This window comes from Cyprinus carpio, chromosome B13, assembly GCF_018340385.1.
Source record: "Cyprinus carpio isolate SPL01 chromosome B13, ASM1834038v1, whole genome shotgun sequence".
Classification (NCBI taxonomy): domain Eukaryota; kingdom Metazoa; phylum Chordata; class Actinopteri; order Cypriniformes; family Cyprinidae; genus Cyprinus; species Cyprinus carpio.
Genome location: NC_056609.1, coordinates 28775652 through 28802152, shown reverse-complemented (window position 1 = coordinate 28802152; position 26501 = coordinate 28775652). Strand labels below are relative to the sequence as shown.

The 26501-nt window shown below is 34.1% G+C and overlaps 1 pseudogene; it reads right to left on the bottom strand.

The window, feature by feature from the left end:
* Positions 1-23256, bottom strand: part of LOC109098726 — a 39959-nt pseudogene extending 16703 nt beyond the window's left edge.
* Positions 23257-26501: the final 3245 nt, after the last annotated feature.

Below are 26501 nucleotides of genomic sequence, written 5' to 3'. Positions count from 1 at the left end.
TCATATTTTAAATTAAAATAATTTCAATTTCAATTTAAATTTTAAATCAAAGTTCAAAATTATGCCATATTTTTAGTTTTTTTTTGTCTATATAATATTTATTCATTTTCATGATTCATTATTTCAATTTTAGTTTGAGTCATTTTAATACTTCAGCTTAAACTAAATGAAAATTAGAAATGTTGCCTTTGCATCAAACTGAAATAAAACATTTTTATTTTATTCTTTTTTATTTTCATTTTCATTAAGTTTTAGTAGTTTTGTTGTGTTTTTGATTTTTTATTATTATTATTTTTTTAATGTCTATATATTTTATTATTATTTTTTTTAATAATATATAGAGCTTAAGAAATTTTAGTACTTTAACAAACTAAACGAAAATTAAAATTTCTAACTGGCATCTAACTGAAATAAAAGCTTTGATTTCTATGTTTTTTCTACATTTTAGTAATCTTTCACTTTTATTAGAATTTTAATGTCTGCATAATTTTTATTAATTTCTATTTCAGTTTTAGTTTCAGCAATTTTAGTACTGAAACTAAATGAAAATGAGAAATGTTGTCTTGGCATCTAACTGAAGTTTTATTTATTATGATTATTGTTTTCCAATTAAATTTTAGTTAAAATATTTGTAGCTTAAATTAAAATATGGCCCTGGCATCTGCCTGAAATAAAATATGAATATTTAATATTTTTCCTTTCAGTTCCTTTTTTTTTGTAAATTTGTTGTATGCTTTTGTCACTTTTATTAGTTTTTGTTCTTTTAAATGTACATATTTATTTTAGTTTTAGTATTTTTAGCACTTCAACTTAAACTAAAATTAGAAATGTTGCTTTGTCATCTAATTCAAATAAAAAGTTTACATTTTTATTTTTATATATTATATTTTCATTTTAGTTAAAGTTTAGTACTGATGTTTATTTTTGCCTTTTTTTTATTTCAGTTTTAGTAATTACACCAAAACAATTCAAATATTCCAATTAATATTCTATTTCACTTCTTAATAATTTAACTACTTCACAAAATTAAAAAACAAACCATCAAAAATTAAAATAAAGCAATATTTATTTAATTTAATGTCTTTATAATTTAATTTTTTCCATTTTCATTTAAATTTGAGTTTTTAGTCATTTTGTCAAGTTTTTTATTATTCTTCATTTTTATTCATTATTTTATTTCATTTATATTCCAAAAATAAAAAATTATGAAAAGTTCTTATGTATTTAACAAAAATATAATTAATATTACAAAAAGTTCTTATGTATTTTATAAAATTATATTTAATATTATATCATCAATTTTATTTTTATTTCATTTCAGTTAATGTTCAATTTATTTCAACCAATAGTTTTAGTTTTATCTAACGATAATATCCAAGCGGTCAAAGAAACAAAGTCACATTGGTTTGGGGGAACTACACCATCAACCTCAGGAGAAGACATATAAAGTATTAGTTACTTCAGAGAGCAAGACAATATTAAAATGTGGACAGAAACCAATAAAAAAAAAGTAAAAAAAATCAACCAAAAAAAAAAAAACTGAAATTCGAAAAAATCTAACAAAAAAAAAAAAAAAAAACTGAAAAAACTGGAATTTAACCGAGTTGAGTTTTAAGCGCGGAAAGAATATATCAAGATATCAGCCGACGGAATCATGGAATTGACAAAGTTTGGATATATGAATGTTTTAGTTTAATAATTAAAAGTTTTAAAGTTTTAATTAAAAAAAAGTAGGTCATTACTATTGTTCAGCAGGAATATATGTGACCTGGAGCACAAAAGCAGTCTAAGTCTCTTGGGGTATATTTGTAAGCAATAGCCAAAAAATACATTTATATGGATCAAAATTATTGATTTTTCCTTTATGCCAAAAATCATATAATTGGATATTAAGTAAAGATCATGTTCCATTGAAGATATTTTGAAACATGACCCTCCTACTGTAATATATCAAAAACTTCATTTTGATTTGAGTAATAAAATGCATGCTAAGAATTTCATTTTGAAACAACTTTAAAGGCGATTTTCTCAGTATTTAGATTTTTCTTGCACCCTCAGATTCCAGATTTTCAAATAGTTGTATCTCAGCTGAATATTGTCCTATCATAACAAACCAAACATCAATGGAGAGAATAATACATATAAAACACAATTTTAAAACATCAACCCTAAAAAATTTACCCTTATTAAAGACTCACATATCCAAAAACCACATACTAAAACACCACTACTAAAACAAATAATCATAAAATAATAATCAAAAAAATAATAAAAAAATATTAATTTAATTGTAAATCCCCTTTATTTGCCAAAAAATAAAATGTGTTTAAATTTCATTAATGAAAAGATAAATTGATTTATGCCTTCATTTGATAACCAAAACAAACACAGAATTTCTGAGGGGGGAAAAAAAAAAAAAAAAAAAAAAAAAAGAAAAAAAAAGAAGAAAAAGGAAAAACATTTCATAAGGCTATTAAATTATAATAAAGAATAAATTAAACTTGTTTTTATGCATTCAAATAATTAGACATGCCAAAACACAGAATTTAGTAACAACAAAACATAAGGTTGCAAAAAAAAAAAAAAAAAAAAAAATTAATAAAAAAAAAAAAAAAAAAACAAAGTATTAATAGGCCCCTAAACTTGGTAATTTTTGTTTTTGTTAAACTTTAATAAAACAGATCGTTGTTTTAAATTGTTTAGATTTAATGATTTTATTAATTGACATGCTTTGTGAGTAAATACAATTTAAAACCATTAAAAAAAAAAAAATAAATAAATGAAATGTAACACAAAAAAAAAAAAAAAAAAAGATTTCATTTCAAACACCAAATAACTCTAAGATAAAAACACCCAACTTCCCCACCAATCACCCTCCCAACCCCCCCCTAAACACTGCGGAAGCACTTGTTGAGGGACAGGGTTGTGGCGCATACGATTTCTTCCAGCCATGGGGGGCGTGGGAGATAGAAGTACTGGAAAGTGGAAGTGCTCCAGTATTCCATGCCGGTGTGATGTCCTTCACCGGACAGAGCACTTGCTGGGCTGACTGTTTCGATGGCCATTGTCTATGAGCAGGGGAAGAAGGAGAAAAAGAAGGAGAACGGCGGCTTGGACTTGACGGAGTCCTCCGGCGTGCGCCGCGGCCGAGGAGATGACGGAGGCGCTGTGGTTGCCCTCGATGTCGAAGAGCGGGCTGGGTCTGGACTGGGCCTCGGGGTCGCCCAGCGCGAAGTTCTGGAGCAGGTTTCGTGTGATTGGTTGGCGCCAGTTTGAAAGGTTGGTGATCGTCTTCGTCTCCTGAGCTGGAGCTCGCGGCTCCAGGCTGGTAGGCCACAGAGGCTGGCGGCCCCGCACTCGTCTCGGGGCTCAACACACTCAGCGTCCCCACAAACCCCGCGCAGGCCCGCACGGTCCTCCACCACACCCGGGGATTCTGCTTTCTTATCCGGCGACATCCCGATGATGGGACCCATTAAATCAAGGACGTCTGCTGAAGAGAGAAACAGAAACAAACAAATTAAAATGATGCACAAAATGGTAATCAATTGGAGCGAATAGAAATGCAATGCAACTCTGAGAACAGATAAAGCCACACGTTGACAGATAACTTGATACACAAACAAACATAAAATGAAAATATTAATATAAAAACAATTATATATGCTGACAACAATTCATATTGACAGAAACAAAAAAAAAAAATGCAAAATACACTAGTCAAGCAAATCAAAACCAAAACAATTCAATTAAATTCAATAAAATGTAATGGCATCTTATTGATTAACATCAATCAACATTAATTATGTTATTGTTTTGGAGTTATCAACCTTAATTGTGTGGAAACAATAAAAAACAAATCAAGTAATGCAATATAAAAATAAAACAAAAATAAAATACAAATGAAACAAAAATATAAAATATTAACCTTTTTTAATCTCAGTTAATTAGTGTTTTTATTTTTATTTCAATTTAATTTATTAGCTGGTACTGGATATTTAATGCTCATTTCTGCTTATTTGCTGTTATTTGCCATCAATCACTTAAACAAGTACAATAACAAATGAAGAAATTAAACAATGAAATGCAATATTTATCAGACCTGATAAATAAATATCCATCTTTAATATTTTCAAATATAATGTTTCTTTTGTTATTAATATTTTTCAACATATAACTTGTTGCTTATTCCTAAATTCATTCTAAACTGCTTTAAATATTTAAATGCTTTTTGCGCATTTTAATTTAATACTATTATCAAGAGGATGTTGATGATCAGCTACTAATAATAAATAGTAACAAATATTATTCTTATTTACACTAAGTTTGTTTTATATTAAATTGTTTATTAAATTAATATTATTATAAATTAATTGTTTAATTGTTGTGCATTATATATTATAATAACAATACTATTTATATTAAACTTATGTTATATTTATACAGTATTATTATCAAACTCATGCCAGCCATCATTAATTGGTTAATTTAAGCTTTTTCCCTTTTTAAGACCATTTTTCAAGAGCACACACTTCGAGTGAAAGTTTTCCCTACATATTCTTCTCTAATCTCCCTCATGCCCATCCAGTGATCTCTCTTCTAGAGCAGTCTCTCTGAGACAGCTGGCGTTTCTCGTCTCGTCTGCTGGTATTTCTCGCAGCTCTTGTGTCTGAGGGTTATTGAGGTTTCTCGAGAGCGTCTGAGATGACCTGGCCTCGTTCTCATCACCGCCCACCTCCTCACGCAGCTGCTCGTTACCCATCGACGGCCACTGGCTGAGGGCTGCTAGAGCCAAAGGAGAAGGAAAAACCCTTCCAGAAGGCAGAGCGTCTCTTCCGCTCATCCATTACCATGAAACGAGACGTGACAGTGTTGCTTAGGTAACCTATTGCCTATACAGGGCCGAGCAGGAGAGCATCGCTGCCAGTTATTTGCATTTGTATGAAACAGTTCAATGGGAATTTTATTGAAAGCACGTTGAAACTGCTATCCATCTGGTTTGGATCGCATTTGTGTGGATGCTCTCGCTGTAATGGCATTATATGGATTCAAGGTTCATGGTATTGTTTCAGAGTATCACCCATAAATGTGTGCCAACAAAATAAATAAATAAATAAATAAAATGAAAAAAAAAAAAAGCTGTACAAAATTCAATAAATAAAAATACAAATTAAATACACAACATTAAAATTAATATACTAAAAATAAAAAAATAAATAAAAATGTAAAAAAGTATCATCCATAACTGTGCACAAACATTTAAAAAATAAAAATAAATTTAAAAAATTTAATAAAATTAAAAAGACATACAAAATACACTTAAAATAAAACAAAAATTATATATATATATATATATATATATATATATATATATATATATATTATATATATATATATATATATCTATATATCTAAAACTAAAAGAAAATATTCAAGTAAAAAACTAAAAATAAATAAATCAACTCCTGTATTTTCGCCTCTAGGTTACTAGATATCATGCTATTGTTTTAGAGTATCACCAGCCAAATTGTGTGCCAACAATTAAATTCAACAACAACTATTAAATAAACATAAAACTAAAAATAAACCAAAAAGAAATAAATACAAAATTAAAACAAAAATATATAAATAAGCAATGAATCTAATAACTAAAAAGAAATCCGAAAAATATTTAAAAAAGTATAAAATGGCTGCGCCTTGATTTACGTTTCATTCTAAGTGTTTATCCATCATAACGGACACCCCCCACCCCCCCCAAAAAAATGCAAATATATATAAAAAAAGCAGAAATAGCATCATAAGGATTCTGGTTTCTTGCTATTGTTTCAGAGGTAGCCCATAACCATAGCCTTCACATAAATATAAAAACACTACCAAATATAAAAAGAATAACCAAATTCAATCATATTAACTTTTTATTTTATTATATTTTTTTGTATTTTTAGGTGTCCGTTTATTTTATTGTTATTAAATACTGTTTTATTTATTTTACACACACACCCACACGTGTATATATATTTAATCCATCTGGTTTGGATTACATTTATGTGAATGCTCTCACTGTACTAGCATCACAAGGATTTATGTTTTCATACTATTGTTTCAGACATCATCCGTAATCGAAGTACGCGCACCACAGGTGGTGTGTGCACACTCACCTTCATACCGTTAAGCCAAACGGCACAATCACATTTTAGTACAACGAGACAGATAAAGCCCAGCCGTCGGCCCCACCCCCTTAATGGCAGAAAGCGGTCAATGGCTTGATTGAACGGCCGAATCCCCCTGCCGGTCAGAGTACAGCAACCAAGCGCTTCAATCTCTGTGCCCTATATGTGCACCCATGACAGACCTACGCTGTCGTGTCTCAATTAGGAAGGCGAGGATTAGACCAGCGGATTGAAATACGATGCAGGGTAAAGTCCATCCATTGAAGCCATCAACTGGCATCACTCTCGCACCGCACCCCCGAACCGTCTTGACATCCTGTCTGGAGAGGATGGAAGGTTTGACTATTTTTTTTGTATTCGCCTGAACTATAGGCAACATGAGCATACGGTGCGGTGTCATGCAGTACACAACATCCTCAGTAGTGCTGAGAGAGATAATCACAATTGTTCGTTCATGTTCGTAACTGACTTCGTTACAAGAGACCTTTGCACTGAATAAAAACCAGTTACAGTATATTTCATATCAGTTGCGATGTCATCCTCTCATGCAACTAGTATTATTTTTGCGGTATCTTCACTATGTGCAATACATTTTCTGTGTGCATGAAATACCCAGATGACAAACCTATCTGTTTGTGCAGTATACAAAAGATCATACTGTATCCCACAATGCAGTGCACCTAATATGAACTTATATTTCCAGTGTGACAAACTACGTGAAAAATATGAAACCTTGGAAATAAACATCTTTGTGACTTCTGTGTCAAAACAAATAAAAACAAAAACATACAAAACTAAACAGACCCTACCAAACTAATCTGATTCACTTACAGGGGTCGCGAGAGCACGTCAGGGGGGAGGGTGACGTAATCTGATTCCCTTACAAATGCTCTCTTTTGAGCTGATAACATCCAGAAAAGACCAAGATCTCAAGGAATCAAAAACAAACAGCACAGCTAAGAGTCTAATTTACAGATAAATGAAGAACTCGGACTGCCAAAGGAACATCAACTCCAGAAAAGACCAAGATCTCAAGGAACAACCGATGGTCTGAAGGGGAGCATTTCAACTCTGAAACAATAGGAAAACACATCCCCAAAAAGAAAAACATGGAGAGGAAACTGGAAAAGAGCTAACAGGGAATGAAAGGTTGAGAGGAGCGCCATGGAAACAGTAAAATTAATAAATAAGTCATAAGCAGTGCATGATGAATCATAACTCTCCAGAAAGTGGAGTTATCAGACATGTCAGGCAGCAACAGAACTGCCCGAATGCGTTAAAGCAAAGCTTCCTCCCCAAAGCCCAAAACACAAACATAGAAATCCTCCTTTAAAAAAAAACAAAGACAGAGCCATGGCGCATGGGGTGCGGATGCAACATGCTCACTTTATTATAAAAAAAAAAAAAAAAAAAAAAACACATCTGGGATGCATGTCCCAATTCTAAAAATTAAATCCTAAATCAATTATTTTTAAATTTTCAATTAGGCTAAATGAAAAACACATAATCAAATCAAATCCCAAATATATATTTTTTAATAAAATAAAGCAACAAATAACGATATCTATAGCCCATACAATATTAAAATATACTATATAAAAAACTGGACCAAAAATAAATAAACTAAATAAATTTATTTAAAAACATTGAAAATACCTAAAAACATAAACACAATGAAATTTACAGAAAACAACTAATAAAATATAAAAAATGCACCTCAAATATATGAGAAACAAGAAATACTATAAAAGTTTATAATAAAATTATAAGCTATTACTAAACACGAATAAATATTTCCAAAAACTAAACAAAAAACTTAAATAAAATAATACTACAACAAAAAACTAAATGAGATAACCATTGTGTATATATTATATGTATAGCCTATATAAACAAAACTAAATAAAGACTCAAAAAAAAAAATCTAATACTAAAATAACAAAAAATGAATTAATAAGAAAAATATAACAATATTAATAATTAATTACTAAAAAAGAAAAAAAATATAACAATATATAATAAATGGAAAAAAATAAATGACTAAAATGAAAGTATTTTTAATAATTAAAACAAAAAGAACAACACTAACAAAAAGAAATGTGATAAAACTAGGAGAACATGTAGCAATACACTGGTACAGATCAGAGTCAAGTCTGTGCGGCACATATTCACCTTTTGCACACACAGAGTGTTATATGCATGCATAACTGTGCTTTACTAGACATGCCTGTTGTGACTCGTTGGCTTACTGTGTTGGTACTTTGTCTAAGATACCCTTAACCGGCCATTGTCATTACCATAAACACAAGGCTGCTCCTGTTACCCCATTAACTCCACACCCAGCTCCGCTCTATAGTCGCCTCTGGGTAGTTTTCTTAACCCCTATTAGCACACACAAAACTCTGTGACCTAAACTGAGCAGCATAGCCCTAATTATGATCCCAGGTGCTGCTGGGAAGATACAGCAGGGAAGCGGCTGCGGCCCATAAAAGCGCAGCACAGTTTCTTCTCTACAATTTGAGACGCCACTAACATTTAAGCACGGGTCTGTCGAGCAACAAGGGGAAGTGGTGTTTTTATGTGATTAGCTCATAGTCGATTTATCACTGCTGTTTGTGATTATCATAATTATTCAATCGGTGCTCTTAATCAAACGGCATCAAGCGGCGGCCGGTAATGGCACACTTTGTGAGGGGCGGGAGAAGTTGAGACGCTAATGAGGGAATGGGGTTTGTAGCGGGGAGAGACGACACCGGGGTCTGATCACCTAGAGATGCCACCAGCTCATCTGTCAAGTTAAAATTCCCATTCATTCGCGCCAAGCTTTTCATTCATGACGGCAGCAGGCAGGTGCCAGCGATGCTCTCCTTTCCATCTCTTTCATCCTTAAAGCGCAGGCTTGTTTTTCTGCATTGACAATTTTTTCTGCAGCTTCCAAAGCTAAAATTTACATTTTTATCCATTTTACACACTAAATTATATATATAAAATTAGGGCTGTAAACAAAATTATTTTTCCCCCCAAATTCTGTTTTTTTTTTTCCACTTTATTTTTCCTAAACTCTGTTTTTTTTTTTCCTAGATTTTGTTTTAGTGGTTGAATTAAATTGTAATGATCAAAATGCATGTCTAATCAACTGAATTCATAAAACTTTAATAACGTATTACATATTTTACAATAATGGAACCATAAGAAATGTTTTATAAATTTTGTGTTCTGTTTTAATTTTTTTAATTCATGATTTAAAAAAATGGTGGTAATCAAATCAAGGCATTAAACATTAACAATTCAACAAATCTTTTAAAATGTAACATTATACTATTTTATTTTGGGAAACAAGGTGCTGCGCATCAGAAGTTTACTGTTAAAACTAACAAATGGAAGAAAATTTGTGATATCATTACAATTAAAAAAAATCATAATTATATTTTTTAATAAATTAACAAAATATTACTAAATTTAATTAATAATAATTATTTAATAAACTACTAAATTATTACAATTTATTATTTTAGTAATAAGAATAATAATAATTAATTATTATTTTAATATTTTAATAATAATTATTATTATTACTTAAGTACATTCTACTGTACAATAATAATACATTTGTCATTATTTTTTCAAGATAAAACTGAACTTTTATTTTGGCGGATTGCAGTGAAGAGCTTTGAGTTTCTGGGTGATTCTAGATTTATCAAATGCAATTCTGAAATGCTGCTGAACTGACTCTCAGAGCAGCTTATTTCTCAGAAACTATTGTAATAGTATGTGTGAATAAAAAAAAAAATTAAAACTAAATTAAAATATTCTTACTGAATCTAATGAAAATGCTTCCTACTCCTTATAACAGATATTTCCTTCCAACTCAATAATTACAGGCATCTCTTGCAATATTTAAAAGGCAACGAGTCCAGTTTTGTTCCCTACAATCCCAGAGCATGAGAACAGATTTTACACAAGAGGAAAACCGATAGCCTGTTTCATAATTCATGGACGTCCAGCCTTTAAAGTAGTCTCTCTCCTATACCCTCATAATAGCTCATATTTCCTTGGTAAACTGCATTATGTATTGTTAATTATTGATAACGTCTGCAACTGAGTAATCAAAAAGGTGAGCAGGTGTGGATAACCGTGTGTGTTTCCTGCCCTGGAGACCATTTCTGACCCATGAAAACTCCTGAAGGGCTTCAGTCTACGACACATAAATCCAGCTGGCTTTTCCCGCCATCAAACAAAATGGGTCACCAACGTGAAAGGGAAGCCGATGACCTAAAAAAGCCATCATAAGAGGGCCGTTTTATCCCTCGGCATCAGGTGGGGTGAGGTTTCGCAAGGACGATTTAGAGTCTAATGGACAGAGATCAATACGTCCCTTGAAATGCTGTGAGGCCAGCTGTTTCTCAGTTCAGAGCCTTAAAATAAACTGCAAGGGCAAAGAAAGAGCAAATATCAACATTTGCAATGGGAAAAGCAAAGGAGAAAGGCTGCGTGAACACACGGACATGCAGAAAGCAGTGTTTTAAAAGTGCCGTTGTGCCCTGGAGGGTGTCACCCCACCCTTTATCAGCATGTTAAAACCGTGTCTTGATCACGCCCCCAACCTCTCGGCTCATTCACTGTCGTCAGTTGACCTGAAGAAGAAAAGCCGTTGCGCCTCTATGTCAAATACACACAGGTGTGTCTTCAAGCACTGTGTAAACACTACGTGAATTTCAGTCCACTGAAGGTCACAAAGAAGCGGGTTGTCAAAGATGTGACGTGAATCGTATTGAGCTAGTTGGCAACAGACATGTTGAACATGCAAATGCATTTAAAGATAAAGTTCAACCAAAGTAAAAAAAAGTTCACTCACCTTCAGGCCATCCAAGATTAGGATGAGTTTGTTTCTTCATCAGATTCGGAGAAATGTAGCATTGCATCAGTGTCTCATCAATGGATGCTCTGCAGTGAATGGGTGCCGTCAGAATGAGAGTCCAAACAGCTGATAAAAACATCACAATAATCCACACCTCTGAAGTCCATCAGTTAATGTCTTATGAAGTGAAAAGCTGTGAGTTTGTTAGAAACAAATCCATCATTAGGGGTTTTAACTTCAAACTGTTGCTTCCGGCTAAAATATGAGTCCATAATTCATAATAACGCTTCCTCTAGTAAAAAAAAATCCATCCTGTGGTGTATCTCACATTTAAAAACACTGACGCAGTTGTTTAGAGCTGTTTTGGACTATTTTGCTTAAACAGCGCTTGATTTGCGCATATTTCTCTCCTGATTCACTGGAGAAAATAATATTATGGATAAAGGACAATTCTAGTTAAAATACCTTAATGATGGATTTGTTTTTTACAAACACACAGCTTTTGTCTTCTCCAGATGTGAACTGATGGACTGGAGTGGTGTGGATTATTGTGATGTTTTTATCAGCTGTTTGGACTCTCATTCTGACGGCACCCATTCACTGCAGAGCATCCATTGATGAGACACTGATGCAATGCTACATTTCTCCAAACCTGATGAAGAAACAAACTCATCTACATCTTGTACGGCTCTAGGTTGAGTACATTTTCAGCTAATTTTTCTGCATCATTGGGTGAACTATTCCTTTAATGTCAACTCTGATCTAATGCAAAACTTGTACCAAGTTCAACAGAGAATTTCCAGGTAATGCATGAACTGATAAAATGAATACATCGAATGCAATGCAAGTCGCTTTGAATAAAAGTGTCTGTTAAATGCATAAAATGTAAAACCTCTCACCATTGAAACAAAACCCTACTGAAAGCACCAGAATTCAGTGCGAAAAAAGCCTGAGCCAATGAGCCATTTCTTCTACAGTCCGAAAGTGGTTTCATTAAGAACATGGTCTAATACTTCCGGTATTATGATCAAGCATTTCCGCACCAAACCTCTGGGAAGCAAAAGTCTTTCACAGAAGTATAATAATAATCTCAGAGAGAGAAAAGCACTATCGAGGTGAGACTAAAAATATACAGCACAGAAAATAGTTTGACACTCATTTAACTTTGCCGTGAAACAACTGTGTGAGAGCGGTCGTCTGAGGTCAGGTGATGTATTGTCCCTACTTATGTAAAATCTCTAACACGGACATGAAAGGAGAAGGGCCCTTTCCCCAAGACGTCACAGTCTTAATATAGCACCACAGCATCAGCCTGAACGCGTCGGCGCTGATATCAGGGTGACGATTTCCAGGAATTCAGGACTAGAGAGAGAAGTGTTGGACAAACCGGCTGTCTAAATGATCTGGGGGTAAAAGAAGGAACATCTAGGACTGATCTTTTTTTATCCAGCACCAACTGTGCAGAATAAAGCGACCCTGTATGCGCGATTGTCATCGACTGTAAAGCTTTTTTTTTTTTTATTCTGTTACTATGATTTTCTTATGGAATGTAATGACATTATGGTTTAAAAGTCATGAGTGGGGTATTACTGATGAATTTTATGCAACTGAATAAAACATGAAAAAAATCGTGAAATTTATTTGAGGCATATTTTAACCAAAACTCCATTGACTTTGGGACAATTTGTTTGACCAAAACACCATGCCTTGAGGCATATTTGGGGGAAAGGACATCCATTTTGACTTTGGGAGCGTCAACTCATTGGGACAGGACTGATTGTGCGGTTTGCCTTTTAACATCAAAAACCTAGTAGGAAGAAAGTCAAAAATGAAGGCAATATAACAACTGTATTCCCTACAAGACCATACCAGTGTGCTTCAGAATAAGAGCCTTCATTAATTCTTTTAATTTTATTTGTGCATTGCATATAATTTCGGGCACAGGTGCACAAATAAAAAATGTTTTGGGTAAATAAGTTCAGACGATGCACCATCACCATTTTAGATTGACTAACACTCGTTACGATTGAACTTACACTAACTACGCTCTAACATGCTTTCTCTTTTCAAATGGCAAGCAAAAAGCTTAAGTTCTGAGCTGCCAGTTTTTTCTAATGCAAAACGCAAAACTGAAGTTACATTCCTTCACTGAACCGCTTCAGTTTGATGGCATTAGACCCAGTAGGGCCTACTTCCCCCCCAAAATAAATAGCTTGCGGTCTGACATTAGGTTTTGAAAATGCTGAAAATTCTAAAAATTTTAAAAAAAAATAAAAAACAAAAAATGTAATATTAGCGTTTGTAGTTAAATCATAATAATACATAGAACAAAACAGTGCAATATACTAGCGTATTATGCTACCTATTAATAATTTATTTACACGTTCTCAATTTAACTGGGTCTCCAACACTGATGTACACCGTGAGCACCCACACCGAAACTAACCCGACTTGCTGAGTTGGGTGATCACCCATAAACCCTCTTGCAAACTTGTTTGAATGGTAATATCGCAAATTTTAACTTATTGACAGCTGTGCATATGCGGGAAATCTCAAAGAAATCAATACAAATATATATACTGGCTGCACCTGAAATTGCTTCAATCCATAAAAGTATTCCTTGCCACATGCATGTCAACTGCCAATGTAAAAGTTGGCACCACTGAAACCCAATCCTCTAATAGAAAGCACAGATTCACTGAGTACGACAATCAATTGAAGATAGGGACGCATATGGTTAGCAAAAGTCATTTTGAAATGTAATTGCAAAATGCCAATGCATTTCTGGTATTTTAAAATTTTTTATTCTGTCCCATACATATGTGCAACGTTCAGGGCGAAATGAAAAAGGAAACATCAATTATATAGTTTAGATTTGCCATTTCCTACACTAGTTTTAATATGTAAATAAAAAAAACGATTTTAATGCTTTCGAAGTTACAAAATGAAACTGAATTACCTAAACTGATTAGATGTTTAAAATGTCCAAGTAAAAACTGTAGCAAAATTATCATTTAAATGCCCATTTTTTCCTAATGCATTTAGACTTACCGGGTAGGACAATTGAGATTGCATGTTCAGTGTGACATCCCAGCGTGATACTTTCAAAATGCATTCTGAGCCAAAGATGCCGCAAAAGGTATCAGTAGCAAAAATTGTGATTTCTAAACTGTCTTTTATTTTTCTTAAATGCATTCACTACACTTACACTTAGACTTGTTTCATTAAAAATTGCTTGGACAGATCAGTGTAGACTAGTCGATGTGGATTTGAAAATTGCTTGGACATGTTGAACATAGCTATCTACTCGTACAATTAAATACAGAAATCCTTTGCCATTTTACATATTGCATTGTCTTTTTGTAGAGTAACATTTCAAAATGAAGTTTGCAACCGATATGCGATCCATAGGAAGAAGCCTGAATTTTCAGGACACTCTAGAAATTATCTATGTTTTCTACGATTGTGTTTCTCAATCGAAACAATGTGTTAAATACAGAGATGAATCAAGAGGAAATATTATAAGATCTCATGGCATGCATGCCTAAAGCTATGGGCCCATTGACTAAGATTTCAGTTCAATCAAGTTAAATCCGCTTGTTTGGGTATTCCTCAGTGGTTTAGTATCTTAGATAACGACAGTGTTCTGCGTAAATGAAGAACATGTAATTCACAGTAAACAAAGGGACTTTCTACTCATATTATTAAAAGGCATCCAAAGTAATTGAAGTATCATGCCTTTTTGATTACCAAGGTTCCATGTACTTTCCTGCATTGTTTGTGCTATACCAGTCAACGTTTATTCTTTGTGGAAACAGGAATCTGTGACTCTGCTGTCAAAATCAAGCTTCTTCGTCCTACCTTAAATCGATCGACAGTAACGCCCTTCTAATCAGTGAACCTTTTCACAGAAAGTAATGTCTTGCTCTACCAGAGGGAAGTGAGAACTGTGCTCTAACATCCCAAATCATACACTTAACCATACCACTTACTGACTGCAATTAGACCAGAATGACCTTAAAATCACCACCCCTCAATGTCTCCCCACCTAATATCTGAATGCAGGTGTTACATTTAAAAGAGGTTGGGGTTTTTTTCACTGGATAACAGAAGTTGAGTTTACTCATTTCTAGATGTAGTGCGACATTTTGGAAGTTTCTATAATGAGACTTAAACACTATATTGCGAAGTGTGCTTTTGTGCTGGTTTCCTAGGGTGAGATCTAGGGCCTGTCGATGCTAAAATCTTAATTGACAGTAACAACTGCATGTCAAGGTGGCCGCATCAGCTCTTTGTGTCTCTTTTAATCAGGAGCGATTCCTTTGTCATGTCATTCATTCAATATGATTGCATGTCGTTACTCAATAAATTACCTGTGCGCTGATTTCTCGCTTTGATGAATATAACATTGCACCATTGACCTTCTGTCGTCTGGTCACAACACATGTAGTTTCGTACTTCAGAAAGTATACACTGCAGTGCGTTACTGTTGTATAGCGCTTAAGTATCAGACACTTGTTCCTGCGCCGGCTTGTTCCGGTAACCTACTTATTTCAGTGGCAAAACAGAAAATGTCTAAAATATACTACACTTAATATTAACCTCTTGTTTTATAAAATTAAATATCACATTTGAAATCGTGCTCGTGTGCTAATATTTGTAAGACCGAACTGTTTGCTTGTGGGATCTATTACTTAAATGTTTTGAGAAAACAAAACAACATACACAAACAAAAAACATAGCAGGGAGATGTTTTTTTGCGCTTTTAATGACTTGAATTTATAGCTCCATTATAACTGCATCTTATAGGCTTCATCATGCAGTTGTTTGGCCTCTCGATGAGGTGTTTTAGGATTGCTTTTGGGCGGCGGTGACCACTCTATAATGTAAACAATTACGGATATTATTGCAGATGATTAATATTGCACACAACCTTTTTTCATATCTGGGTTCATTAAATATGCAAACAAGTTACGTGTTGCCAAAAATGCAGAAACCCAAATTGCAAAACAATAAACACAAACAAACCCTAACATCTTGCTACGGCTTTGTCTTGCAAGCGTTCATCATGACTGGCCTGCAGTTTGGAATTCAAACGAATGACGCATTATTGTGTCAAGAAGAGCTCATGAATCAGTTGGTTTCCAAACCGGGTTTATACTTAAGACTTAAATCAGGTGTTTCAAATCACCGGTTGATCATCACATGATTTAATTTACCATTTAAAGTACAACTCTTCATGCTTGCCAGCCAAAAACACCAAGTATTATATTCTATCACAATCTAGCACATAATAAAATATAATAAACTCCATTATGGTACTTCCAGTCTTGGTATTCACTGTTTTTGCACATTCCATTCTCATCCCAGTCCCAACCTCGGCCAACGTCGCTGTCCTATTGCTATCTCAATTAAAACAAACCCCGTGTATTCAGCAAGGAGTGACCTACACAAAGGGCCATTGTTACCAGTGACACAAGGCGCGTCCAGATCCTCACTTTCTCCCTCGCAATCAGGCCAACGGTCACATTAGCATCGGTTTCAATGGGAGAACGGCCGCTAATGACAGCATGTATCAAATCCCCTGCGCGGAGCCACGACAGACGCCGAGATCGAAGGGGGAGGGAAACGTACGACGAGGGCCCGCCACGTGGGATTCTCCGCAAACAACACTGTTTGAGACCAACTGATGGATACAGGACTACGAGAGCATTTCTCATCCCAGATAAACGACCTTAGGAATTTAATGAGACACGGATGACTTGTCCTAAACCCGCTAGTTAATCCATCAAGTGCACTTATACGCTTTCCTTCAAGTCATCTCAGAATTATTGTATATTTTATGAGATGAAGACTTACCTAGTTCACTGAGCGCCACCACAATGGGTCTAATTATCAGCATGAATAACCTCAGGATTTTCTTTAAGCCGAGACTTTGAGCAAGGGTTGTGTCAATTAAGAATTTATTAAAAATAATTTGTAATTTTCAATTAAATAACTACATAATAATTCATGCATTCATCTTGCCTTAAATGAAATAATCACACCATTTCCTAGCCGACATGACATTCTTTAACCAAACAAAAATACACTCAACAATCACTCTATGCAGCTACAAAAAAAAAAAAAAAAAAAGACTAGGGTTGTTAATTTAGTGTGATTAGTGACTTAAAATATTCAAAATAATGAATGCAATTAAATCACAAAATATTGCACATGGAAAAGCAATAAAAAATATTAAATTTTTTTATTTAAATTTCTCTTTTACTGTGAATGACCTCTAACAAAACTGAACTGAAAAAAAAAAAAAAAAAAAAAAAAAAAAAAAGATTTACTATAACTTTTAATAAGAAGGAAATAAAATACACACAAGGGTTCCAATCTTCATTGGGAAGTAAAAAAGAAGAAATATGAACTGCATGAAGTGTCCATTTAATTCAGACTAAAATCTCATTGTAATTATGATTTCCATGCTGTGTGCATGTAGAGCAGCAATAAAAATATTGCAAATAAAACTCAATGCTTTGGTGTGAAGCAATCACAAAAAATACAAAACACAAAAATATACACATTCTCAATTCCGCAATGTGATCACAAAATTATCATCATTTGGCTGCTTTTCTTAGCTAATACTGATATGCAATTTATTTAAATAATTAATCTGCATTTTATGAAATTCAATTAGAATTTTTCAGTGATTGAGAGCTGTACAAAATGCTTAAAGCATTGAGACACAGCATTCACGACTCATTTTGTTGCACTACTGTTAAAAAGCTTCCTGTCTTTATTGAGAAGTGAAAAAAGAAAGAAAGAAATTAAACTTCCCAATGTTCCACTGCATTCTGATCAAAATCACATCGTAATAAGAATGAAACATGAAACTGTCAGGAAAGTTGGAGAAAGTACAGTGGAAAGTGCTATTTTTTTTGGGGGGGCACAACCCCAAATTTGGAGCATCCACCTATATGGATTAGTTGAGCCGCATGTAACCAAGACAACTGCGGCCTTTGGAGATCTCGGGGTTCATCCCCTATATATAGAAAGATATAAATAGAGGGGAGGAGGAGGATGAGGAGAGGGGCAAATGGTCCTAGCCGATGAGTGAGGTGCAGCTGCAGTAGATAAAAACAACAACCAAAAAAAAAACACAAGATAGCATCAACAGACATGCGCTGACTGATTCCCACAACCAGACGGATAAGTTGTGACTGGAGAATGGGAATTAACATGGAATCAAATTGGTTCTGATAGTGATTTATTTTAAGATTTCTTTCAATACTTTGAGAAAGTTTGTTGATTTGTTGATGTAGGTAAGATCAATTATTGCCATAGTCAATCAAATTCTAGTTACATGGAGCAGCAGGGCGTAAAATTAACACTCACCAAGCGCCAAATGTGAGTAAAAACCAGTGTTGGTGAGTATATGGAACTGTTACTTACCAGTTGGCAGGTAACATGTTTTATTAATATGAATTTTTGCAGGAAATTTTGCTCCACGCAAACTCCATTTCTGCAAGTGACAGAGTTTGCGTCGCTTATAACGTGCATTTGAAAATGCACAAAACAGCTTCCTTATTTTGTAATAAGAACAGTTTTAAATCGTCGTCAACAAAAGAGAAGCATTTAAAAAAAAAAGTTTCCCTGCGGTTTTCAGCCAAAATAAAAACTCTTTGGTTTAATGTTTGAATGCAAAAAATATATATAAAAATAAAATTTAAAAATAAAAAAATATAATATACAAAAAACATATTAAAGTTTAACTTAAACACACACATACTATAAAAGAACCACTATAAATAAAAAAAATTTGGGGGTCTATCTTATAAATTAATTCCTTTAACGTTTATTTTTGAGGAAGTAATTAATAGAAAAAAAATGACGTTTTAAAAATGGATCAAGTTCAGTTTAACCCCTTAACTGTCACCGTCCCACCTGTGGGACGCTTGGCGCTCTTTTTTTTGTTGTCCTTTTTCTCTATAAAATTCTTTTAGTAGATCATCATAAATATTTATCATTTGAAATGCTTAGAAGCCCAAGATTCATCCTGTGAAAACCCTTTGTGAAATCGGACATTGCATTACTATGGAACTGGTACTTTAAAATCTTATGGCGGATCTCCTCCCCCTAGTTGGGCAGTGGTCAAGTGTCATATTACAAAATGCGTACGGTCTTTTAGAATCAACAACTTTTTATAATCTTGGCACCAAACATACATTGGAAAGGTCTGAGTCTCAGGATTCCATATTTTGGTGTTATTTTGAGAATTGAAGTAAAGATTGACAGAGAAATCTAGGGAAAATTCTTAAACAAAATTTCAAAGGAGTTTTGATGGCTCCCAGTGGCTGTTTGTGAGTATGACGCCCTAAATAAAATCTCACAGGAACCTCAATTTTTTTCATATCACTTCAATTTGGAACAAAACTTATTTAGACACAATGCTTTAATTGTATACCAGTTTTAGAGTAAAACCTGTTATGTAAAAATTTATAATAAATAAAATAAAATAAAGATTTATCATAGCGCATTGTTATTTACAGTACATTAAACTTCTATAACTTTTTGATACCTTTAATTTTTTTGAAAAAATTCCACTTGTTTGCCAAAATCTGCTAATTTCCTCTTTAAAAAGAAAGACCAACCTTAGTCTATATGCCAAAGTGTTTCATAAAATACCAACAATTTAAGTTTGGATTAAATGCACTTTAATGCCTATTTTAAAAAATGGGGGGTGACAGTTAAGGGGTTAAGAACTGTTTCTTAATTAGACTTCCAACTCAGGACACGTGCATTCGCAGGTCTCAAGGTGAACGACATCTAATTTAGACTAAGAAAATTAAATGAAGCTCAAAAACACACATCAATGCTTTCCCGTGTCACTGACTAAACATGCAACCAAAGTATTCCAGTTTTCAGTCAATTCTTCTACGTTTCCCTCCATTGTTTTCAGAGTTAGTTCTCCTCAGCATGCATGACATAATTTGCCTTTGGGTGCAACATTGACAGAGAACCGAGTTTCCCTTGTGTGTTTAGTTCCACGTCTAAGACAGGACATCCCACAATGTCTGCAACACCCATCCGGGGAATTATCCATTCAGCCGGTCTCATCATCCTCACAGTGACACTTCCGTTCTCTACATAGGCCTTCCAGAATGCTTCAATGCATTTCAAAATGTGTTTTGGCTTTCATTGATGTATAGGGCAAATGAAAAGAGTACTAACTTGAGCGGTCTCCATAAAACACACCAGTGAAGGAGTATTTATTCACCATTCACTTGAGTAAGAGCAATGACGTGAACTAAAATCCCCCGAATTCACAGATCATCCCAAGCATGGATTTCAACATCTAGGTCATCTTATTTCCAATTAAGTTTCTGCAGATCAAAATAATCTTAATAGAAGAACCTCCTGGATCTATATGAACACACACACAAACACACACACCTTTAAAGTCTTCATGAAACAGTGTTTGCAAACTATTTACTTCCAAAATGTTTTCGAGTTGTGCATTTTAAAATGACGCATTTAAATTTATGCATAAATGACTGATTGTATGATTTGCAATCTCAATATGAAAGGTGATCGGAGGGGAGGGGTCAACAAATTAGAGGGCTTGATGATGTCATTGGTAAAGAAAAGAAGTTTTGAAGGCAGAGCAAATATTATATTTCAACAAAAGATCATGAAGACAAAAAATTCACAACTAAAAAGTTATTTTTAGAACTTAAACCAGTTCTCTTATAGTACAAGACTGTATAAACTTCTAGCTGAAATGTTTAACTATCAGAAGTGCAGCATAATACACCAACTGCTGGGAGTCGGTTCAACTGGCAGTTAAACAACAGGTTTGAGTTGCTTTTTTAATCTTGTTGTGGTCTTTGTGTTGTCTGTTTATCCTTGGGTCTTGCGCTGTCAGCAAACAACATCTGGTTGAATGTGAAGAACTGACCAGCCCACCACCCTCTTAACTGCACAATTAAACAGACTGACTATAACTCAATTAAGAAACTATTTGGCATCAACCACCTCTTTATCAGGGACCGAAACATTTATGATACACAGGCAATGGCAGTAATGTGGCAACCAATTATACATAAACATACACAACCAATGCTATCTACCAAATTTTGTTGAGAGGATCTTAAACGTGCCAAATCTTCCAGTCCATTCATTGTTTGCTTTTGCAATAACTAGTATCAACCATTAAACTCTACACAATGCATAAAAGCATCTTGATAAGATTAGAAGACAATTCCCACAGCTGTTAGCTTTCTCTTGAAGTGATGCCATGCCAAGACCTAAGCTTCAGCATTTAAGAGATTCAAAATCACTTTACAACAACACAGCTATGAATTAGAGACATGAACGTTGGGATAATATGTTGTTTTGTCTTTGTCCTGGGGAATATAGCAAAGGATATTCAAGTCAATGAGCAGACTTGCTCTGAAAGTGATTATCCTGTGACCAGGATTGCTCATGTCAATGAGGTCAAGCTTCCATGAATGAGCTCATATGCACCCCCGCGCAGCAGCAACGCGACGGCCCCCTTTTCAAAACGCTACAATAGCTCGATGATTTTTAGAGAGGAACCAAGTCATTCACAGAGTAAAGTCAACTCAAATGCCCTTCCTGTCCAGAAATGGGGTCCCTGACACAGTCTGGTATGGCAAGCAGGAGGATGTCAACAGATTTCTGGCGGTTGTAGTCGTGTTGTGATGACTCAATTTCCCCCCTAACAGTGACTCTTAGTACGTAGTTTGTAACACATTCATTTAGAATAAAACACTAGAGATAAAAAAATATATATATGCTTTTAAATAACCAATGCCAACAGAAATGTCAAGAAAGCAAGGATACATATAACTTGATGCACACACAACTCATGAATTCAACTGAAGGGACACTTCTTTCACACAACATTAACTCAACTAATTCACAAAACAATATTTGAGAACAGAAAACATGCAATTCATTGACAAAACGTAAGATTTTGGTACTGACACTTGGTGTACCACTGTTAATCAATCAGACACAATTATTGACCAATTGCTGACTCAAAATAGCCAAATAGGGGATCAACCATGGAGGCCAAATATGCGCGCCAACCAACCTTAAAACCGTCCCATCACCGTTAATGAAGACCATTGTCAATTTTGGCTCCAAATTAACAATAAACTTTCCTAACAAAATAGCATAGGGTGACAAATATCAATACCTAATAGGATTCTGTAATAAAAAAATATGGGTAGTTTGATACTATAGGGAGGAAGAATCAATGATGCACCATGCTACATCCAAAAGTATTTTTAAACACTTTGCATTTTTTGACCTCTAATAATTGAGACATGCTACTTACAAAAATAAATAAATAAATAAATAAAGATCTCTCTCACCACAGCACTAATTTAAGTGAATGCCCACTTAACATGGTGCTGGACTAGTTAAATAAAATAAAAAAACGAAATGGTGACTGTTACAACGACACGGCATCCAAAACATATATTTGTTTCCATTATAATTCATTTAACATATTTATTAATTTTTCGTTGTCTATTTTAAAACAATATTTTTATTATCACTTATGACCTTTTAGTATGACATACACTGAATATTTATGTTAAAAAACTTCATATCCATGTTATTAGTCAACTACCCACATACACAGATGTGAACAGACAATAGAAACGTATCACAAACGAACGGAACGTTGAAATATCGATTTGTTTTACTCTCGAGTTAGGCTCGAATTCGCTTTCAGTGTCGTTAACAAAGACAAAGAGCTGACGCGCAAGGAATGCAAATTTTCAGATATCGGTATTCGCGGCTCAGGCAGTGTAGCGCTGGAGGAACCACTTGAGCAAGTGTCCTCGATCACAAACAAGTTGATCTTTCGCTGGATTCTGAGCGCGTGGGCATGACGTCGCGATGGAAACGTTCGCGTGTGAATGTTTGAGTCCGAGTTTTAGAAACAGCCGTGAAATTCGAAATGTGCGCGCACAACCAAACCAAGTAGCGCTTGAGAAACCATTACAGGAACCGAAGCTCAGCCTGATATCCGCCCATGCGTTCCATGTCAACTTGCCTGTAGAATGTTAACTTTCTGCGCCGGTCACACAAATATAAAGTCCATCGACACCACAGAAAGCGGCCAACTAGATTTGGTTACTCACATTGAAGCACGCCGAGCCGTGTTCCGCTGAAGCGCGTGAGTGGGTCGTTGTGTTTCTGCTGGCTCAAAGTGTGTCCCCTCCATCCGCGCTGCGCACGAGATCACACCGCACAGCAACGCTAACCAAAACCCCTTTGCCGTGGCCAATGCAACAGACCCACTTCAGCCAATCATAACCCCTCCCCTTCGATCTCCCCTGGCACTGCTGCGCGCCATTCCACTCTATTAATGTGTTTTCACCTTATTTTCCTCTCCTCCTTAATATGAACTCTCCTCAAATTCGTTTATGTTTGTTTTCTGATCTTTTTTCCCCATTTAATCTGTAGCTGAAACTAAATATCTCCCTAACTTAGAACTGAGTTTTTGATTCACAGTTTAGTTTGGGCTTTTCACATTTGAAATGGTGTAGACTACATCTAACCCTATGTTAGTATCTGGCTTCATGTTTCAAACTGTTTTATGGAATAAGAAAATAATTCAACATTTTTAACAATTTCTCCCAGATTATAAGGATATATATATATATATATATATAATAGATCTATATATATATATATAATATATATATATATATTATTTTTATTTTCATTTTCTATTTATTTTTGTATTTTCATTTATTTTATTATTAGTTTTTGCCATACCGATATGAGTGAAGTGTGAAGTGAAGTGGTCATTGGTTGTCTGTTCCGAAGACAACTAATAACAGTTTTTAAACACTGCATTGTTTTACAAGTTGTCGTAATTGAAAATAACAAATGTGAAATATTGTTATGTGGTATATAACTCAGTGTAGAAAGCCCAATGTGTGAAATGGGTCGGCGAGGTTAAAAGCGGCTGTTTAACACCTAAAGTGCTTGTTTAATCACAGTAATAGTACTTGGTATAAAACAGACCACAGGTGTTAAACTGGGAAAGTTACTGGAGATGACTGTCACATATTCTAACCTGTGACCTGCGTGATCTTTGAATGAAACATTCTGAGACAGTAACAACTGTAAGATAGCATGACCTCATTGCATGTGCATCTGCTCAATCTCACCAAAGTGCTGTTCTCACACATGGTTGCAAAGGCAGTCGCACAAGACTTCTCACTCATGGCACGCAAGCGAGCACATCTTAAACCTAACAAGGCCTGAAAATGAGGCAAGGGCGGCTGGATTTCCTCTATTTGTGCGACAGGCTAAGAAGCCACTGTATTGTTGATTGGCTGATTGATGATAAGGAGGTTTCAAGCACCACTAGCCTAGTACTTACATGCTATGAAACCCATAGTTTAGTGATAATACCAGGGGATTTTGTACCAAGAGCAATTCAGGTCCTTGTAACGTCTGTTTCTTATGAAATACGACGCTTAATCTGCTCGTTTAAACTGGACGAACAGGATTTTTTAAGTCTTTTGAATTGGAATACATTCAAACAAAACCATTTCTGCTGTTGCCGTTAATGTTAAAAAGAATATAATAAAAAAAGTTAACTGAATGAGTTTTTTTTTCAAAATGTTGTTTAAAATGTTGTTTTAAATTTGCAAAAATGTTTTTTTTTTAAATTATTATGTACTCATGATGTTGCTTTAAACCTGCGTGCTGTTGTTTTTTTAAGTGAACACCAATTATTATTTTTTTTTTTTTTAAATCACACCTGTGTTATTTAACAAAATATACTATTATAGTTTTTATTAATATTTTGCATGAGTTTTATTTATAAATTTTCCATTTGATTTTTTCATTCATTTTATTGCATGTTTTTATTCATTTTTAAATATGTCTAAATAGTGTTTAGCTCTTTTTCAGTTTAAGTTTCGGTTATTTTAGTACTTTAAGTTTTACTGAATGAAAAATGTGTGTCATGCGAAATAAAAAAAAAATAATAAATTATAATTATACATTTTAAATAACAAAAAAAAAAAAAAAAAAAAAAAAAATTATTTAATATAAAATCCTCATCATCACGTTGCTCCAAACCTCTGTGCTGTTTTATTTAAAGTGAACACAAAAAATATATATTTTTAAAAATCTTTACACCATTGTTATTTTACTATAATGAGATACTATAATAGCACTTATTAATATTAAATTTGTTTATATTTTTATTTTTATTTCCATTTTAATTTTAGTTTTTTAAATAATTTTTATAATTTTTATTTCAGTTTTAGATGGTACATCCAGATGAACTAAATAAATAAAAAAAGTTTAAGATTTCTTTTTAGACACGTCATGTCAGATTATAATCAAGAGGACAAACAAACCGGTCACATTTGATGTCTTGGATATTCAACAGCATTGACTGCACTAAAAATCTTCACAAATTCTCCTCTTATGTCGACAGATAAATAACTGCATACTGTGAAGTTTGAAACCATGTGAGGGGGAGCAAATAATGCTTACAGTTTTGGATGAGGAGTAAAAGAAATGGATTTTGATCCAAGAACCCTACTACGCAAAATCAAGGTCACTGAGAAGGAATATTGTTAAGTGTCAGAGGATGTTGAGTACATGACATCTACTCACATACATCACGTCCTTTCAGTTTACTCTAGCATCATGTTCCTGATCAGAGCTATTCATAGAGCTAAGAGGCACTTTGAGATCTCCCACAAGCCCTCCCATAATGCCCAGAGATAATGAAGTTGCAATACCAGCGGGTGAGGGACAAGATATAGCAATCAGCTCGCCAATGGAGCTGACTGGAGATCAGCCTTTAAAAAGACTTTTACTCTGTGCTGCTCCGCTCTAATCAGATCGAGGAGCTAAAAGACTTGAAGGAGACCCGGTCCTGAAGAACAATTGAGTTAAGAAATGTTTTGGTCTGATTCTCCAAATGAAGCTTTTGAGCATTTGTGTAAATAAAATAGAATGGATTGGTTCTTGAGAAATAAGAGTAAACGTGGATCATATTTGTTTAGGAGGTGTTAAGGAGCTGTTTGTTTGACCACTATTTGCCATGCTCATACATCAACATTCTTTGCTGGTGATCGAAATACGTTTCTATCAAACATTCACAATGTATTCACTTAATATAGAGTGAGAATCAGAAGCACGTGATTGGTTGATAAAATGTTGTTCAGGGTCTAAGACTCGCCTAAAAATCTGATTGGTCAAAGTCCAACAAGCATGTGGATCCAGGAATGTGTACTATGTTAAAGTCAACATGACCCTATTTCATTTCTAAATATACATGCATGATTTCATTGTACATATAAGTGCATGTTATTCCAAATAATAATAATAAAAAAAGTTTTGTAATCACTTATATAATAACTTGCTCTCTTTAACTTGCTCAAAAATCTTTCAATCTGGATTTATTCTGT